General features: G+C 42.1%; 1 long non-coding RNA gene across 2 annotated transcripts in view; it reads right to left on the bottom strand.

Moving 5' to 3' along the window:
* Positions 1–21,001, bottom strand: part of LOC132695150 (uncharacterized) — a 206,329-nt gene that overhangs the window by 75,502 nt on the left and 109,826 nt on the right. For both annotated transcript variants that reach the window (XR_013556582.2, XR_009617758.1), the window contains exon 3: positions 9,416–9,557. This is a non-coding gene — a long non-coding RNA (uncharacterized LOC132695150). The remainder of the gene's footprint in view (positions 1–9,415; positions 9,558–21,001) is intronic.

Raw genomic sequence — 21,001 nt, 5'->3', positions numbered from 1 at the left:
AATACATAAGTGCTTTATATAGAAGCCCTACATGATGTATAGAAGTAAACTCTGATTTGGCCTATGCTTTGAGAACTTTGGAAAAGGTATGTTAATTCAATATATATATATATATATAATTCAACATATAATTGAATATAACCATGGATAGTATATGAAAGACACAAAAGCATGGGTGCCTGGGTGGCTCAGTTGGTTAAGCATCCAACTCTTGGTTTCGGCTCAGGTCATGATCTCAATGTTGCGTGAGGTCAAGCCCCTTGTCGAGCTCTGTGCTGACAGTGTGGAGCCTGCTTGGGATTTTCTCTCTCTCTCTCTCTCTGCCCCTCCTCCATTCACGCTGTCTTTGCATCTCTCTAAAAAAAATAAATAAACTTAAAAAAATATCTATACAAAAGCAGCAAACCCCTTCACTTGTTTTCAGTCATTCATGCACTATATTAAGCTGTGTGATTCACACCCCAATTGACAGCTACTAAGTAAACTCTTCTAGAAACATGAAATCTTAGTCTAATAATTCTCCCCATATGTTTCTGGCAAATAAATAATTGAGGCTTAAGAGAAATGGTAGCTCTGCTCTCATTTCAAAAGAACAAAGACTTAGTATCCATTTCCACTCTTAAAAGGATTATTCACAACACAGATCACTTAACATTGAAGGAAGCCAGTATTAAGATTTCCTTTTAATCTTACGGTGCTCGTAAAGTAGTTCAGGCCTATTTCCACACATCTGCAACTTAGATGTAGACGCACCACGTCCTCTAAAGATGTAACCCTCCCATTCTCGTGCTTTAAAAATTTCCAAAGGACTGCCAGCAGCTGTTTGGGCCAACTCAACTGGCTAATCAGCCGATGGCATTGGCCCAAGTCGATGGAAAGAGGAGGACAAGTCCGTCTTTGCTGTTGGACAGCAAGCAGGACAGGAATGAGACACCACCACGCGCCTGGTCATTTTGCTGAAAGCTCGCTCGGGCAATCAGGAATCTGGGCAAACCATGGGAAGCACAGTTCCTTCTTCATTAAGAGGAACCATGACAGAACAAAGGGCACCGTTGAGTGAGGCGGAGCCCAGGAGGCAGGTGGTGCCTCCACCGTCCCCGTGGCCCTGCCCACCCTCCCGAGCACACCCGGAGGCCGCGGCCCCAACCAAGACACCAACATGCCTTCCTGAAGGACAAACAGAGCAACTGAACGAGGCCCAGATACGAACTGGTCTGAGTTTCAGTTCTCCTGATATAAAATGAAGAAAATAAAGACACCTTGAACACATGCAGGCATATTGAGAAGACTTTTCTTTGACTACCTGCTTTGACGACCCCAGAGAGCCCAGCAAGCCCGGTCGGCACCTGCTTTGTGTCTTCGTAAGAAGGACTCACCTCCATTTCTGCCCCCGCCTCCTGCCTGGATCACTTCCGTGAGCGTTGTTTGTTCGGCATGTAGCCTGTCCCCATTTGGCAGTAATAATCTCTCTAAGTTTGACAAGATTTAAGTAATTTCAAATTGTTTTCAAGGCTTGCTTTCAACTCATGTTTTAAATCGCAGCATACGAAGCATGTAAAACACTTGTTTCAATGAGAACATGATGCTTGCACTTAGTATTTACACAATATGAAATAAATCATGTCAGAATTAATAAGGTCTAATTCTATTAATGTCAGAAAAGATTAACGTAGGTTCCTTCTTCTAAGCAGACTTACCCGATTCTCTTTGAATTATTCTTGACAGTGTTAAAATTAGACTAAGCCTACAAATAAAATAGGCCAGCAAATAAATTGAAGTAATAAATTAAGACGCTGTGTAAATAAAGGTATCTGTGGTAAAAGGAGAAGATTTGATTGAAAACCCTTAGTAGGTCTGTCATCAACGATGCACTTACTCGTCTCTGTCCCGGTGCTTCTAGCTGTCTCTGAATTGCGTTTGTTTTCTTTGTGTGTTGTGTATTAAATGAAATTCTCATACTTGGGATGAGAGAGTTAATGATAATTAGAAGAGGCATACCAAAGCAAGGGGTGTGATTTAACAACAATGACAAAAGAGGTTTCGCTCCTCGGGTGGGAAGCCATCCTGATTCGAGGGAGCTAAAATGTGCACATAAACCTCGTGAGTTTGCGTGGTTAGAGAGAACGTGCACGGGGTGGTGGGGCGGGGGGTGGTTGACTGGAGTTATCCCTTTTATTTCTATCTTGGTTTCCTCCTACAAATTAGTGCTCATGGACAGGTGTTCTTGTAAGAAGAGGGAAAAAGAAGAGGTCTCTGATTTAACCTTTTGCTGACCTTTTTCTATCCAGCCTTGTAAAAGCACTGCTTTTAAACAACAACAAAAAGTTATTACCTAAAAATATGGTTAGTACTCCCACGGGTAGTAAATGATATTATTCCTATAATTCACTGAGAGAAACACAGATCAAGCTGGAGGCAGAGGGCAGGACTGGCAAGGAAAGAGAAGAGGCAAAGTTGTCTGAAACAGTGTAGGACAATGTAAGAACAATATATGGGCTTAAACTACCATGTTCTTAAAGAACAAATATTTAAAATAAAGAAAGTATTTATTTATTTTGAGAGAGGGAGAGCAGGGGAGGGGCAGAGAGAGAGAGAGACTATCCCAAGCACGCTCCACGCTGTCAGCACAGAGCCCGACGTGGCGCTCGAACTCACGGACTGTGAGATCACGACCTGAGCTGAGATCAAGAGTCGGACACCTAACTGACTGAGCCACCCAGGCGCCCCTGCAATACCGTGTTCTCAAGGGGCAGAGTACTTGACAGAGGGTATTATGGATACAAGCACATTAGCTATTATGCATTTATATTATTAAAGGTATGTACTATTTAAGCTTAGTGTATATGGTGTTTATTTAAATTTCCTGGGGAACTTGGTGTAAGATTTATAACCCGTGAGCAGAAGTTAATCAACTCAGAGGAAAGTTTTTTTTCTAATAATGAAATAGAAGTAAGTCATCTTTTATTTCCCCCCAAGGAACATGGTTTGGAAACTGTGGGTTAATACACGGATCCAAACGTTCCGCGGAAAGGAATGAAAGGTGGACCACAGGGATGATCACTGCCAGGTGTATGTGGAAGTTCAACTTCATGATGTGCAACGGCAACGTCAACTCTCCCCGAAGGACTCAACTAGCACCGGGGGGGGGGGGGGGGGGGGCGCGTCGGTGGGGGGGGCCTGCCGGGCTGGCAGGTGCGAGCCGGGAAGCGCTCTCTCCACGGAGGAGGTGCTGCTGGGGCACTGGGGTCCGTCAGACGTTTACTCCGAGCACAGCACTATTCCCGAAACTCTACGTGACAGGGAAGGACACTGGAGAGTAGCCCGGCCCTCATTCAACTTACAAACAGATAGAATAGAGAAGACTTAGTGTATAAAAATTTGTGATGAGAATTAGCAAAAATGACTCCCGCAAGCCAGTGCCGGGGATGAGGCGCTGAGGACAGTTGCTGTAGGGAATTTCAAGGTTAAGGCGCTTTCGGACATGATGGAAAATTAGGATGAGAGCACACAGATGGTGAGTGAGCAGGGAAAGCTCCTAGAAACACATATTTAACGTCAATAGAGTAAATAAATGATGCTTCCTGAATGGAATGTGTATCTGTAAAGTGACGTTCCACACGGGGGTTTTATAGTAGAGCCAGACTGGAAACAATCCAGACCTCCAATAACAGAAAAACAGCATAAAAAGGAATACTTTACTCATATCATGTAATTATGTAGTAACTGATAATTATGTTTTCCATAATAACACTATTTGATAATTTAGAAAAATCTCATTATATAGACTAAGTGAAAATAAAAATCAGGATACAAAACTTTATGTGAAGAATATTATTACTTTATTTTAAGCACGCAAGAATTATTTCTGGATCAAAACGTCAAAGTGACCACTGCCTGCAATCCCCCCCACCCCATGTCCATGCACACACAGCACATATGCACATATAACGTGTCCGTGTTGTGTATACAGACATTTGCACGTGTATACACAGGCACACATCACACAACTATGCATGGCCACACCACGCGCTCGTACACATGTACACACAGCATGCGTGTACACAGGCCATGCACACACAGGACACACACACACACACGTGCATACAAATACACAGCATATTTCACACGCATGTGCACACCACTAACTTTATCTTTAGACTTTTGTGCCAGGGACTGGTGGGGTGGATTGCGACTTGACCCCTTTGGGCAAAATTGGGTTTGATAGGAACGCGGCTGTGCTGTCTGGTGATTGGGACAGGCCACCCGTTCCATTCCTACACACCCGACCCTATGTGAATGGGAATGGACCAAGGCAGGGGCACTTGGTAGACTAGTACTTTGACAAGCACAGTAGCCAAACCGAATGTCCCTTCCAAAAATGGACACGTTTGGGTAAAAATAAAAGACAAACAGAGAAAAGGAAGACCAGTAGCTGAGGGTAAAAGCATAAATAAATGGGTGATGCAATGAGGCAAATCTAATGTATTGATGCTTTATGAGAGGCTCAGAGAAAGAGCTGACGTTGTCTTGCTCAATTGTATCAGATCCCTGCAGGAGTGAAGCTTCATGATGCCAAGATCACCACTGCTCTGGAAACCAGAAAGGTCAAACAGAAGCCAAGAAAACCCCAAAACCCCAAAACTGGTGACATCACTGAGGGAGACGTTTTGGTCACATGATGGTGATGAGCTCTGACAACTGTTGGTGACTCAGTGGGACTCTACCAATGGGATGCTCTGCGTGCAATCCTGGTATTGTTGGGGAGACTGTGATTACTGATACTGGTGGTCACGTGTGCCAGGAAGTTAAGCCAAAGTCACCTCAGGCTGTAGTAGTACCGATAACATTGTTAGTACCAATGGAAACACCAAGGGAAAATAACTGGCCTCACCAAGAACCAGATTTAGCGAACCATCAGCTGACTTCTGTGCTAAATGGCACTGCAAATTGGACGAAATGGCACGAAATGGCACCTCTTTTCTAAGAATAAAATTATTTAAATTCAAGTTAGTTAACATATGGTACTGGTTTCAGGAGTAGAATTTAGTGATGCGTCACTTACACACAACACCCAGTACTCATCCCAACCAACAAGTGCCCTTCTTAATGCCTGTCACCCATTTAGCCCATCCCCCCCACCTCCCTCCAACAACCCTCAGTTTGTTCTCTGTATTTACGAGTCTCTTACGGTTGGCTTCCCTCTCTGTTTTTATCCTATTTTATTTTTCATTCCCTTTCCCTATGTTCACCTGTTTTGTTTCTTAAATTCAACATATCAGTGAAATCATATGGTATTTGCTTTCTCTGACCGACTTATTTTGCTTAGCATAATGCATTCTAGTCCCATCCATGTTGGTGCGAAAGGCAAGATTTCATTCTTTTTGATCTCTGAGTAGTATTTCATTGTATATATATGCCACATCTTCTTTATCCATTCGTCAGTCACTGGACATTTGGGCTTTTTCCATAATTTGGCTATTGTTGAAAGTGCTGCTATGAACATTGGGGTGCATGTATTCCTTCAAATCAGCGCTCCTGTATCCTCTGGGTAAATTCGTGGTAGTACAATTGCTGGGTCACAGGGCAGCTCTATTTTTACTCTTTTGAGGAAACTCCATACTGTTTTCCAGAGTGGCTGCACAAGTTTGCATTTTCAACAACAGTGTAACAGGGTTCCCCTTTCTCCACATCCTTGCCAACATCTGTTGTTTCCTGAGTTGTTAATTTTAGCCACTCTGACAGGTGTGAGATGGTATCTCATTGTGGTTTTGATTTGTATTTCACTGAAGATGAATAATCTTTTCGTGTGTCTGTTTGCCATCTGGATGTTTTCTTTGGAAAAGTGTCTTCTATTCATGCCTTCTGCCCATTGTTTCACTGGGATGATTTGTTTTTTGGGTGTTGAGCTTTATAAGTTCTTTATAGATTTTGGATACTGATCCTTTATCCAATATATCATTTGCAAAGATCTTCTCCCATTTCATTGGTTTTTGTTGTTTGTTTCCTTCACTGTGCAGAAGGTTTTTACTATGATGAGGTCTCAATAGTTCAATTTTGCTTTCGTTTCCTTTGCCTCTGGAGATGTATCTAGTAAGAAGTTGCTGTGGCTGAAGTCAAAGTGGTTGCTGCCTGTTTTCTCCTCTAGGATTTTGATGATTTCCTATCTTGCATTTAGGTCTTTCATCCATTTTGAACTTATTTTTGTGTATGGTGTAAGAAAGTGGTCCAGATTCATTCTTCTGCATGTCACTGTTCAGTGTTCCCAGCACCATTTGCTGAAGAGACTGTCTTCTTCACATTGGATATTCTTTTTTCCTTTGTCAAAGATGAGTTAGGCATACATTTGTGGGTCCATTTCTGGGTTCTCTACTCTGTTCCATTGAACATCTGTTTCAATGCATCTGTTTGTGTGCCAGTACCATAGTGTCTTGATGATTACAGCTTTGTGATACATGTGATACAGACTGAAGTCCAGAATCGTGATGCCTCCAGCTTTGGTTTTCTTTTTCAACATTACTTTGGCTATTTGGGGTCTTTTCTTGTGCATACAAATTGGCAAGGAAGAAGCCAAACTTGCACTCTTCGCAGACAACATGATACTCTATGAGAAAGCCCTAAAGACCAGCAAAAAGCTGCTAGAACTGATACATGAATTCAGCAAAATTGCAGGACATAAGATCAACATGCAGAAATCTGTCGCACTTCTATACCCCAATAATGAAGCAGCAGAAAGAGAAACCAAGGAATTGATCCCATTTACAATTGCACCAAAACCCATAAAATACCTAGGAATCAACCTAACCAAAGATGTAAAAGATCTGTATGCGGAAAACTATAGAGAACTTATGAGAGAAATCAGAGAAGGCACAAAGAAATGGAAAAACATTCCATGCTCATGGATTGTAAGAATAAACATTGTTAAAATGTCCACACTACCCACAGCAAACTACACATTCATGTAGCAATCCCTAACAAAATAAACACTAGCATTCTTCACAGAGCTAGAATAAACAGTTCTGCAAAACTTCTTAATAAGGTCCAAACAGCAGTAGATCAAAGGGGAAAAGGAATTATCAAATTAGTACAAAATACGAAAAATTATGGCTTTATAGGATGAATCGCTTGTTTCTTTAAATTAATCCCTACGCAACATTGCATCCTCCAAACATTAGGCATATGCAGAATGATACCATCGCTGTATCTTTCATATAAAATTTATACTAACTGTAGATGCTAAGACAAATGTGGTCATTTTTCTGTAAGAAAGCCAGAGACTCAACATCACTAAAGGCGGGCGAAGGGGAGTTGTGTAGTAAAGGACCAACCATACCCAGAGAGGGTGGGCCTTTGCCCTGGGCTCCTAGAAGGTCATCTCTAAGCCCCTGGAATGTCCTGTGTGATAGAACTATCTCTGTTTACCTGGGGCCTTGGCCACACTGATAGCCTAAGTGTAATTTTTCATGGGGGCTATGAGCCATGTGGTATCAGCTCAAGTTCAACCTTGAACACCAAGGTTCTTTCTGAACACCAAGGTTCAGAAAGCTTCCCTGGTTGGCAAAACTCCATGTGTATTGTCACATGTCATTGCCGGGAGAAGCCAGCCCTGCCCACAGTTCCATGGGACAGGACGGCGGGAAGCTCTAGGCCTGGGAGTATGGTCACTGCTCCCAGACCACTCTTCTGCTGGCTGATTTTAATCTCTATCCCTTCGCTATGACAAACCACAATTCTCAGTATAACAGCTTTCAGTGTGAGTTCTAGCAAATTATCAATCCTGACTGTTGTCTTGGGGGGAATCCAGAACTTACGATTGGTGTCAGAATGGAGGAAAGCAGTCTCACTTTGGCAGAGTGCTGACTCTGCAGAAATACACACAATCATTTATGGAGTATTCGTACCAAAAATGCATTAAAGTTGAATGTAACTGTGAGAAACAATTAGATCCAGAATGTGCGACAGTTAATGAAAACAAACAGGCTGAAACTTTAATTATGTCAGCAATCTGAAATCAGGTGCCAAAAAAGTGGAAAGAACTCTTCTAGTCTAAAGAGTTCATACATCATTCAGTGAAAGAGAGAAAATGTTTCTCCTAACCATGGAACGAAAGTCTTTTGTTTCAGACACTTTAGGCCAATGTGAGTGTCATGTCCATCCCTGGACCACTGGGATGGACCAGTGGGTTGCTGGTATGGCCTGATGTAAACCTGGATTTGGATGCAGTCCTGGCAGAGTTGATGGGGCTGCTCTGGTTTCTTAGTCTATTCAGAGACCACCGCCGAACTGAGATGAAGTTGTGTTTCCTTATCACCTATGTTCTATGCAGGAAAAGAGTAACAACACTGTCCAAGGCATACACATACTTTGTCCGGATTTTGGGTGCAAACACAGCAAAACAGTAAATTTAGGCCCCTTTCTTCTGAAACTCAAGTTGGACTACAAGCATGGAGATATGTAGAGAGTTTGGACTTCAACTGCAGAGACCTAATTTTGCTTTCATATAGCTCCTCATGACCCACATACCCTTAAGAGATGACGGACAAATAGTAGCTCCTTGTAAGCCACTAATTAGCCCTGCTTGGAATATCACTTTCTATATTTTCTACATACTCCTGCCTGAGATATTGTTGATGTGGATGGAAAATATCTCCAGCCATGAGTACCATGCTTCATCATGAAAGATGCCCCCTGTCCAACCACGGGTGGTCGAGAGCAAGATTCAGATGTGTTTTTAATTTCTAGAGCCAATCTAACCAACTGGAAACATCTCATTTACTTTCTGGTATTCAGTTTTTTAAAAGTTCTACTTCCTTGGATCACTTTCTATTTGATTCTGTTATTTTTAGAATCACAGAATTGAAGCTTCAGAGGTCATTTCAGTGGCCATTATCAATCAGGATGTGGACAACACATAAATCAAACCAATTACATACCCTTCTGCAGACGCTGGTGGCAAAAGGGCAGCCCTCTCCTTGAGCAGGGGTGAGAGGCACTTCTGAGAGCAAGGATTGACCCAGACTGTGTTTGGCCAGGGAGGCTACAAGTCAGCACTGGCCAATGACTGTTAGTTTTGACCTGGCCATGACTTTCTCTGGAGTTACCAACCCATCTTGATAACTGCCGCTTTTTCTCTACTTCCTTTTCGTGCCACATAGAGCTCCAGAGGTTAATTGATTTGTCTGTATCTCTTAAGTCACGGAGACATCCTATTGCTAGAGCATTTCCTAGAGTTTCAAGTACACATTTCTGTATTTTCTTAGTTTGTATTCTGCTTTACAGTCCTTCCTTTCATACAGGTAAATGAATACTTGAATTAAAACTCTGGTTAAACAGACAAACAGTAAAAAATTGCTTTCTTGAGAAAAAATCATATTGCCATCCTTCTAAGATTACATGCTACTGCCAGCTCAAGACCCACCTGTGTGCAGGCCAGGCTCCTGACTGTCGATTTCTTTGCTCAGCGATGCCTTGTCGCTCGAGAACCGGTCTTACTTGCCTTCTTGGTGGAATACATGATGTGGTGTCATTCACATTCCAAAGGCTCCTTATTTCTGGATAGCCTGCAAAACATTTTCCTTAGACATTATTCTCAAAATTCACATCGTAAGGCTGCATGGCCTAGAAAACAGATCGGAGGACCGATGTGACCCGTGTGTCATCACATACATGACACAGCCTAACTTGTTATGGACACTCAGATGATCTTGGGATCTAAAATCTTAGGATTTTAAAAATAACAGAAGAAAGCAAAAGTGATTCAAGAGAGTAAAACTTTTTAAAAAATTGAAAGCAAGTAAATGAGATGTTTCTAATATGTAAGATTGGATCTAGAAATTAAAAACACATCTGAAACACAAGTAATACTAAAAACAAAAGTGAAATTAAGAAGGAAGGAAATCACTTAAAAAAAAAAAACAGCAAGAATATCTCAATTTAAGTGAGTCAAATACTTGGTGAGACCATACCCATGAAAGAATCTACAGATGATTAGCAAATGAATATAATGTTTTAAACACATGAATCTAGGACTGCAGCGAGGAATGCTGTGGTTAAGACGTTGAAGTCAGAAATGATAGGTGTGTTGCCAGCAACGCACAAGTCCAATAGCTTTTAAGGAATCTATGGCATTTACTTCACAATATAATATGAAATTAAAATACAATGGCCATTAATCTGAAGTATTTTGTTAGAAAAGAAATCCAGATTTCGGTCATAGCAGTTTGGGTAATTTTGTCTCTGATTAGCCTAGGATAAACTGGCTTTATTTTTTAATTACAGAAAATAGGCTTATTTTTCTTTGTTTTGATAAAGGAAAAAAAATCAACACGATCAAGCCTTAAAATATTGTCTGAAATTCAATACTAGGACTAAATATGCAGACTGAAATAAGAAATCATAAAAGTGGCCCATTTTCTTTTATTAGTGGATTATACATTCCCTATAAATTCTCAAAAGACAAGTAAATACCAATTTGTAATGGTTCACAGCTACAGAATGGAAAGCTGGTCATAAAAGAGAATGGAGCAGACATATGTAGCGTTTCCACGGGAACACTGAACAGAAGGATGAACTATGGGAGCAAAATCAATTCTGGAAAAGGCTTCCTAACCTGTCTAGGTGAACATCAAACAGTGGCTTCTGCATCTGACAAACCTCAGTATCAATATTCACCACACAGTAGACTGCCACTCATTCCTTACTAGCATGACACAAAGTACAAAATACGAAAACCATTTCAATCTTTAGGGGAAGGATCCATTTTACCTGTAACTCGCTCAATCCTCTCCCTGATGTTCAATAACAGTTTATCCTTTTAAATGGTACTTAATTTAGCCTTAATTTATTGCCTGGTGAATGACGGTGGGCAAAACTGAATTCAGTAAGAACCCATCTTGCCTTCTTAGTCTGCATCCTTTCAAAGATGTTACAGCACCGATCACTGTAGCATTTTTAGCTTTACTTTTTCATGCAGTTTATTGAATGAAGACTACTAGAAAATCAAAGAATTAGTATAATCTGTTTCGAAAACCATATCAGGCTTCTGGTTGAAGGAGGAGGCATGAAGTGATCATGGGAACAATCGCTAAATGGATCGATTAAAAATGCATATATCTAAAGATGCCGGGAAGCATCCAGAAGCAGAGAGAAACGGGGAGAGCTGAAGCTCGAAAAATGAACTTGGAAGAAGGACGGAAAGATGTGATTTTGCAGTGCAGGCTCTGTGCTCGGCCTCTGTAGCTGTAAGTGCAGAAAAATGGTGGCGGGAGAGACCACGGTCCCGTTAGTGGACGGTGCCAGGCAGGGGCACACAGGGCTGGAAGTGAAGTTGGAAAAAGTCAAGGGAGGATTCAGGGCAGCATGAGAACCATAGGAGGAAAAGAATCTATAATGGGTTAATGGGCCCCAAAGATTAAGAGGCGATGTCGCACCTAGTAAATAAAAACAAGATAGTAAGAATAAGGGAAAGTCAAGACGTGTGAAAGATGCCACAGGACCTGGGCACCAGGGAAAGAAACTGACAGTTCAATACAAGGGTGGGCTGACAAAATCAGGACGATTTCTCTGAATTAGTATAAAAATAAAAGAAGAGGAGAACTATTTTTAAAACAGATGTATGTAATAAAATAGGAGTATTAAGCAGTTACATCCAGAATCCTGCTTATCTGTGCCTCTGTGTGTATGTGTGTGGGCATAGAGATGGACACAAATGCATTAAGAAAACACACGAGAAAAATCGCTGAACGGAAAAATTAAAAACCGCCCCATTAAAACCATACACAGCCCCCAGCAAAATGAACGCGATGGTTTAAACAGAGGCGTGCCTTTGTGAAATCTGAAAACACTAGGGCTGAAAAGACTCTAAGAGATTATAGAAAGAAAAATATGTTTTCCTGCAGAAACACACAATTCAAAACATGTTCATGTCAACATACAACATACAAGTCAATGCACAATAGAAGGGAAATAACGGATTCCTCTCATGCCTCAAAAATACTGGTGGCCAAGAATACAATGGAATATGCCCTTCACATTGGGAAAGAAAATCATTTTCATCCTGGAAGTTTATGCTCATGAGATGTGAAGACTGAGAAGAAAATCAAGATCTCTTCTGACATGCAATGACTCAAAACCCTGACCCCATGTGCACCTTTCTTTCAGAGCCTGGTTAGCTTTCCCCTGTGAATATCCCCCTTGCTAACCCTTCCACTGGAGCTCTCTTCGGTCATCTCTAAAATCTGTTTCCTCGAGGTTCCGGAAGATGGCGGCGTAGAAGGATGCGGGGCTCACAGCGCGTCCTGCCGATCACTTCGATTCCACCTACACCTGCCTAAAGAACCCAGAAAACCGCCAGAGGATTAGCAGAAGGGAGTCTCCGGAGTCAAGCACAGACCAGAGGCCCACGGAAGAGGGTAGGAAGGGCGGCGAGGCGGTGCGCGCTCCACGGACCGGCGGGAGGGAGCCGGGGCGGAGGGGCGGCTCGCCGGCCAAGCGGAGCCCCCGAGTCTGGCTGGCAAAAGCGGAGGGGCCGGACGGACTGTGTTCCGACAGCAAGCGCGACTTAGCGTCTGGGAGGTCAGAAGTTAACAGCTCTGCTCGGAAAGCGGGAAGGCTGGAGGACAAAGGGAGGGAGAGCTGCTGAGCCCCCGGACGGCAGAGCTCAGCTTGGCGGGGAACAAAGGCGCCAGCGCCATCTCCCCCGCCCATCCCCCAGCCAAAATCCCAAAGGGAACCGGTTCCTGCCAGGGAACTTGCTCGCTCCGCGCAAACACCCAACTCTGTGCTTCTGCGGAGCCAAACCTCCGGCAGCGGATCTGACTCCCTCCCGCTGCCACAGGGCCCCTCCTGAAGTGGATCACCTAAGGAGAAGCGAGCTAAGCCTGCCCCTCCTGCCCCCGTGCACCTTGCCTACCCACCCCAGCTAATACGCCAGATCCCCAGCAACACAAGCCTGGCAGTGTGCAAGTAGCCCAGACGGAACACGCCACCCCACAGTGAATCCCGCCCCTAGGAGAGGGGAAGAGAAGGCACACACCAGTCTGACTGTGGCCCCAGCGGTGGGCTGGGGGCAGACATCGGGTCGGACTGCGGCCCCGCCCACTAACTCCAGTTATACACCACAGCACAGGGGAAGTGCCCTGCAGGTCCTCACCACGCAAGGGACTCTCCAAAATGACCAAACGGAAGAATTCCCCTCAGAAGAATCTCCAGGAAATAACAACAGCTAATGAACTGATCAAAAAGGATTTAAATAATATAACAGAAAGTGAATTTAGAATAATAGTCATAAAATTAATCGCTGGGCTTGAAAACAGTATAGAGGACAGCAGAGAATCTCTTGCCACAAAGATCGAGGGACTAAGGAACAGTCACGAGGAGTTGAAAAACGCTTTAAACGAAATGCAAAACAAAATGGAATCCACGATGGCTCGGCTTGAAGAGGCAGAGGAGAGAATAGGTGAACTAGAAGATAAAGTTATGGAGAAAGAGGAAGCTGAAAGAAAGAGAGATAAAAAAATCCAGGAGTATGAGGGGAAAATTAGAGAACTAAGTGATACACTAAAAAAAAATAATATACGCATAATTGGTATCCCAGAGGAGGAAGAGAGAGGGAAAGGTGCTGAAGGGGTACTTGAACAAATTATAGCTGAGAACTTCCCTGAACTGGGGAAGGAAAAAGGCATTGAAATCCAAGAGGCACAGAGAACTCCCTTCAGACGTAACTTGAATCGATCTTCTGCACGACATATCATAGTGAAACTGGCAAAATACAAGGATAAAGAGAAAATTCTGAAAGCAGCAAGGGATAAACGTGCCCTCACATATAAAGGGAGACCTATAAGACTCGTGACTGATCTCTCCTTTGAAACTTGGCAGGCCAGAAAGGCTTGGCACGATATCTACAGTGTGCTAAACAGAAAAAATATGCAGCCGAGAATCCTTTATCCAGCAAGTCTGTCATTTAGAATAGAAGGAGAGATAAAGGTCTTCCCAAACAAACAAAAACTGAAGGAATTTGTCACCACGAAACCAGCCCTACAAGAGATCCTAAGGGGGATCCTGTGAGACAAAGTACCAGAGACATCACTACAAGCATAAAACATACAGACATCACAATGACTCTAAACCCATATCTTTCTATAATAACACTGAATGTAAATGGATTAAATGCGCCAACTAAAAGACATAGGGTATCAGAATGGATAAAAAAGCAAGACCCATCTATTTGCTGTCTACAAGAGACTCATTTTAGATCTGAGGACACCTTTAGATTGAGAGTGAGGGGATGGAGAACTATTTATCATGCTCCTGGAAGCCAAAAGAAAGCTGGAGTAGCCATACTTATATCAGACAAACTAGACTTTAAATTAAAGGCTGTAACAAGAGATGAAGAAGGGCATTATATAATAATCACAGGGTCTATCCACCAGGAAGAGCTAACTATTATAAATGTCTATGCACCAAATACCCGAGCCCCCAGATATATAAAACAATTACTCATAAACATAAGCAACCTTATTGATAAGAATGTGGTCATTGCAGGGGACTTTAACACCCCACTTACAGAAATGGATAGATCATCTAGACACACAGTCAATAAAGAAACAAGGGCCCTGAATGATACATTGGATCAGATGGACTTGACAGATATATTTAGAACTCTGCGTCCCAAAGCAACAGAATATACTTTCTTCTCGAGTGCACATGGAACATTCTCCAAGATAGATCATATACTGGGTCACAAAACAGCCCTTCATAAGTTTACAAGAATTGAAATTATACCATGCATACTTTCAGACCACAATGCTATGAAGCTTGAAATCAACCACAGGAAAAAGTCTGGAAAACCTCCAAAAGCATGGAGGTTAAAGAACACCCTACTAACGAATGAGTGGGTCAACCAGGCAATTAGAGAAGAAATTAAAATATACATGGAAACAAACGAAAATGAAAATACAACAATCCAAACGCTTTGGGATGCAGCGAAGGCAGTCCTGAGAGGAAAATACATTGCAATCCAGGCCTATCTCAAGAAACAAGAAAAATCCCAAATACAAAATCTAACAGCACACTTAAAGGAAATAGAAGCAGAACAGCAAAGGCAGCCTAAACCCAGCAGAAGAAGAGAAATAATAAAGATCAGAGCAGAAATAAACAATATAGAATCTAAAAAAACTGTAGAGCAGATCAACGAAACCAAGAGTTGGTTTTTTGAAAAAATAAACAAAATTGACAAACCTCTAGCCAGGCTTCTCAAAAAGAAAAGGGAGATGACCCAAATAGATAAAATCATGAATGAAAATGGAATGATTACAACCAATCCCTCAGAGATACAAACAATTATCAGGGAATACTATGAAAAATTATATGCCAGCAAATTGGACACCCTGGAAGAAATGGACAAATCTCTAAACACCCACACTCTTCCAAAACTCAATCAGGAGGAAATAGAAAGCTTGAACAGACCCATAACCAGCGAAGAAATTGAATCGGTTATCAAAAATCTCCCAACAAATAAGAGTCCAGGACCAGATGGCTTCCCAGGGGAGTTCTACCAGACATTTAAAGCAGAGATAATACCTATCCTTCTCAAGCTATTCCAAGAAATAGAAAGGGAAGGAAAACTTCCAGACTCATTCTATGAAGCCAGTATTACTTTGATTCCTAAACCAGACAGAGACCCAGTAAAAAAAGAGAACTACAGGCCAATATCCCTGATGAATATGGATGCAAAAATTCTTAATAAGATACTAGCAAATCGAATTCAACAGCATATCAAAAGAATTATTCACCATGATCAAGTGGGATTCATTCCTGGGATGCAGGGCTGGTTCAACATTCGCAAATCGATCAACGTGATACATCACATTAACAAAAAAAAAGAGAAGAACCATATGATCCTGTCAATCGATGCAGAAAAGGCCTTTGACAAAATCCAGCACCCTTTCTTGATAAAAACCCTTGAGAAAGTCGGGATAGAAGGAACATACTTAAAGATCATAAAGGCCATTTATGAAAAGCCCACAGCTAACATCATCCTCAACGGGGAAAAACTGAGAGCTTTTTCCCTGAGATCAGGAACACGACAGGGATGCCCACTGTCACCGCTCTTGTTTAACATAGTGCTGGAAGTTCTAGCATCAGCAATCAGACAACAAAAGGAAATCAAAGGCATCAAAATTGGCAAAGATGAAGTCAAGCTTTCGCTTTTTGCAGATGACATGATATTATACATGGAAAATCCGATAGACTCCACCAAAAGTCTGCTAGAACTGATACATGAATTCAGCAAAGTTGCAGGATACAAAATCAATGTGCAGAAATCAGTTGCATTCTTATACACTAACAATGAAGCAACAGAAAGACAAATGAAGAAACCGATCCCATTCACAATTGCACCAAGAAGCATAAAATACCTAGGAATAAATCTAACCAAAGATGTAAAAGATCTGTATGCTGAAAACTATAGAAAGCTTATGCAGGTAATTGAAGAAGATATCAAGAAATGGAAAGACATTCCCTGCTCATGGATTGGAAGAATAAATATTGTCAAAATGTCAATACTACCCAAAGCTATCTACACATTCAATGCAATCCCAATCAAAATTGCACCAGCATTCTTCTCGAAACTAGAACAAGCAATCCTAAAATTCATATGGAACCACAAAAGGCCCCGAATAGCCAAAGTAATTTTGAAGAAGAAGACCAAAGCAGGAGGCATCACAATCCCAGACTTTAGCCTCTACTACAAAGCTGTCATCATCAAGTCAGCATGGTATTGGCATAAAAACAGACACATAGACCAATGGAATAGAATAGAAACCCCAGAACTAGACCCACAAACGTATGGCCAACTCATCTTTGACAAAGCAGGAAAGAACATCCAATGGAAAAAAGACAGTCTCTTTAACAAATGGTGCTGGGAGAACTGGACAGCAACATGCAGAAGGTTGAAACTAGACCACTTTCTCACACCATTCACAAAAATAAACTCAAAATGGATAAAGGACCTGAATGTGAGATAGGAAACCATCAAAACCTTAGAGGAGAAAGCAGGAAAAGACCTCTCTGACCTCAGCCGTAGCAATCTCTTACTCGGCGCATCCCCAAAGGCAAGGGAATTAAAAGCAAAAGTGAATTACTGGGACCTTATGAAGATAAAAAGCTTCTGCACAGCAAAGGAAACAACCAACAAAACTAAAAGGCAACCAACGGAATGGGAAAAGATATTTGCAAATGACACATCGGACAAAGGGCTAGTATCCAAAATCTATAAAGAGCTCATCAAACTCCACACCCGAAAAACAAATAACCCAGTGAAGAAATGGGCAGAAAACATGAATAGACACTTCTCTAAAGAAGACATCCGGATGGCCAACAGGCACATGAAAAGATGTTCAACGTCGCTCCTTATCAGGGAAATACAAATCAAAACCACACTCAGATATCACCTCACGCCAGTCAGAGTGGCCAAAATGAAGAAATCAGGAGACTACAGATGCTGGAGAGGATGTGGAGAAACAGGAACCCTCTTGCACTGTTGGTGGGAATGCAAATTGGTGCAGCCACTCTGGAAAGCAGTGTGGAGGTTCCTCAGAAAATTAAAAATAGACCTACCCTATGACCCAGCAATAGCACTGCTAGGAATTTACCCAAGGGATACAGGAGTACTGATGCATAGGGGCACCTGTACCCCAATGTTTATAGCGGCACTCTCAACAATAGCCAAATTATGGAAAGAGCCTAAATGTCCATCAACTGATGAATGGATAAAGAAATTGTGGTTTATATACACAATGGAATACTACGTGGCAATGAGAAAAAATGAAATATGGCCTTTTGTAGCAACATGGATGGAATTGGAGAGTGTGATGCTAAGTGAAATAAGCCATACAGAGAAAGACAGATACCATATGGTTTCACTCTTATGTGGATCCTGAGAAACATAACAGAAACCCATGGGGGAGGGGAAGGAAAAAAAAAAAAAAAAAAAAGGCTAGAGTGGGAGAGAGCCAAAGCATAAGAGACTGTTAAAAACTGAGAACAAACTGAGGGTTGATGGGGGGTGGGAGGGAGGGCAGGGTGGGAGGGAGGGCAGGGTGGGTGATGGGTATTGAGGAGGGCACCTTTTGGGATGAGCACTGGGTGTTGTATGGAAACCAATTTGACAGTAAATTTCATATATTAAAAAATTAAAAAAAAAAAATCTGTTTCCTCTCATCACTCGCCTGCGTCTCACCCAACCCCATTCCATGTAGCCTTCCTTTCTGTGTGCTCCCTGTGCAACACCCTTGCGTTTCTACGTCTCAGGGCGTCACTCTTCGTCTGGAAGCAGATCGCCATTCCACGGGCCTGTCCCAAACCTTTCCCGTGGCTTCCCACTGCACTCAGGAGATAACCACAATAGTCAAAGTAGCTAATGACAAGCTGGCAGCATAGCTGGGACCGAGCCTTTTCTAGAAGTGGAACCAAGTTCTCCCAAATCACCTGAGTCCCATAGTTGCAAACATGATGTACCATTTCTGTTATTATTATTTGGAGCACATAAAGCGCTTTCTTTTTGCACCATCTTATCCATGATCCTTACTCTGCCCAATGTATTGCTCGCCCAATTCTTATTCTAAGTCTTGCGCATTCAAACTTCCTGTCTTCCACTCTACTGGGCTTTTCATTAAAGCAGTACTCGTGCCCATTTTTGACAGGGACATCCAGAATATCGCCTGATGAAAAGAGTGCTGAAGAAAAGGTGGCTGAAGAAATAAATCATCTGCTCTATTTGAGATCAAGATTGCTCTCTTTGAAGAACATTAGGACGTGTGTTTTTATATGAATTGAAAACCAGACCATCTTGGGAAGGTTAGGGCTAATTTGAACAGCATATTGGCAAGATTCAAAACAGTCAAATGGTATTATAAAAATACTTGAACTTTACTTCCTTTTTTTTTTTTTATCATTTCCCCATCTTTCTCTTCTTTCTTTTGGTAGTTTTTGGGCATTTTTAAATTTAGTCATGATACATAGATTTGGCACTGACTCCAGTGACTTAGATAGCCATGTTCATCAGAGCTCTTCAGAGAAACAGAACCAACAGGAGGTGTATATTTGTTTAAAAAGAGTATTTATTTTAAGGAATTTAAGGCTCACGTGATTGTGGAGTCTTGGTGAGCCCCAAATCTGCTGGGGCAGCAGGCTGGAGACCCAGGAAAAAGCTCCAGTTTGCAGTCCGAAGGCAGTCTGCTAGAGAATCTAGGACAGCTGATGCTGCTTTACTCCAAGTCCACCAGTTTAAACGAAAATCTCATCCAAAAACACCCTCAAAGAAACACGCGAAACAACGTCTGCCAGATAACTGGGCATCGAGGCCCAGCCAAGTTGACGTACGGTCTCATTCTTACGATCAGTACCGCCAAATCACTGAAGCATGAGTTGCTGACATCACGGCCCTTCAACCCTGAACACTGCCTCATCAACCCCCCAAGAACAAAGCCTTACGGTGCGGTTATCAAATTCAGAAAACTGGTCATGATACAGTACTAGTATGTGATAAAGGATTACATTTGTATTTCGTTAGTTGCCCTATTGAAGTTCTTCGCCGGCATTTTGTTCCAGTCAACATGCAGTCAGGTATCACCTGTTTCATTGAAGCCACCACGTCTCTCTAGTCTTTTCCTGGGACAACCCCTCCATCTCTGCCTTTCCTGACACTCACATCTTTCGGGGCGTATTTGCAAATTGTCCACAGACTCGTGGATCTCCGATTGCTTCTTTCTGACTAGACTCAGGGGCTGTTGCTTTGCTGGCAGTGATGTTCCCTGAAGTGTGTGCACTCAGCCCGTCTCACCAGAGACACCCCACTGTCCCATTCGGCGTGGGAGGTTAGCTTCAGGCTCTGGGCTGTGGTGCTGTCTGCAAGTGTTCTCCAGTGCAGTTACCAGTTCCTGGTGCATGAATAAGCAATCTCTGGGGAGACAACTTGAGGCTCTTTGATTATCCTGTTCCCAACCAATTTTACCCAGTGGTTTCAGCATTCATTGATTACTCTTGCCCGGATCAATTATTTCTACTGTGGTTGCTAAGGGGCAATGCGACTACCGCCATCATTCCTTCTGCATTTATTAGCTGGAATTCTACCATGAATAAGGAAGGCTTTCTCTCCCTACCTCCACCTTCTGAAGATAATTTAGTAAAATTAAATTATAAGATAGTGTATAAAACTTAATCAGTTTCATAAAGATTATGCTATGGCTAAACCAGGACAGACAGTAGATCTATGCCTGGATGGATGGGTACGACCAAACCATTGAAGCATGAGTTGTGTCACGTGGACCCCAGATGGAAAACTCAGTCTGAATTTAGTCCTGGTTCTACTGATAACATGCAGGGGATGTGTTAGTTAGGGAAATCACTCACATCTCTAAGTTTTAGTATTTGTCCTTATCCAATCAGTGTTTTGGGCTATTTAATATTAAAGCTTCCTTTTAGTTTTAATAGCCCATAGCTCTTGAAAAAAAATTCAGTCTTTGTGTGGCCTAAAGGATCTGTAAGAGAGGAAATTCCCCCTTCTCAGTCTTAATAACAGCCAGCTTGATTAACTGCAATTAGCCAAAAATTGGCAAAGAATTCTTAACCCCGTTAAGCTTATTTTGGTTCTCATCAAACTTTTAAATTCACTTACTTTCCTGTTCCCTTGTCTATTTGAAGCTTATTTTCATAAGTGTTTCTCTTTGGCAACCATATTTGGAAAATGCACAGATTGAGCACCAGTGTGGGAGGAATTACACAGCTAAAAAACATTCCATGAAATGAACACGGGTATTTCAGTTTGCTTCAGGATTAATTATAGCCTTACAATTCCCACATGAAAGCAGTCTGTGGGTTAGAAGGTTGGGCTGAGAGAATTGTCATCCCAGTCATGACATTCAAGGGGAGTGATTTACTCAAACAAAATCTGTACCAATTTCAACCTAAACTTTTTAAAAAGCCATATAAGCATTAAGAAAAATGG

Source organism: Panthera onca, chromosome B4, assembly GCF_046562875.1.
Source record: "Panthera onca isolate mPanOnc1 chromosome B4, mPanOnc1 haplotype 2, whole genome shotgun sequence".
In the NCBI taxonomy this organism is placed as follows: domain Eukaryota; kingdom Metazoa; phylum Chordata; class Mammalia; order Carnivora; family Felidae; genus Panthera; species Panthera onca.
Note: the sequence above shows the minus strand (reverse complement) of the source record. Positions and strands in the feature narration are given on the sequence as shown.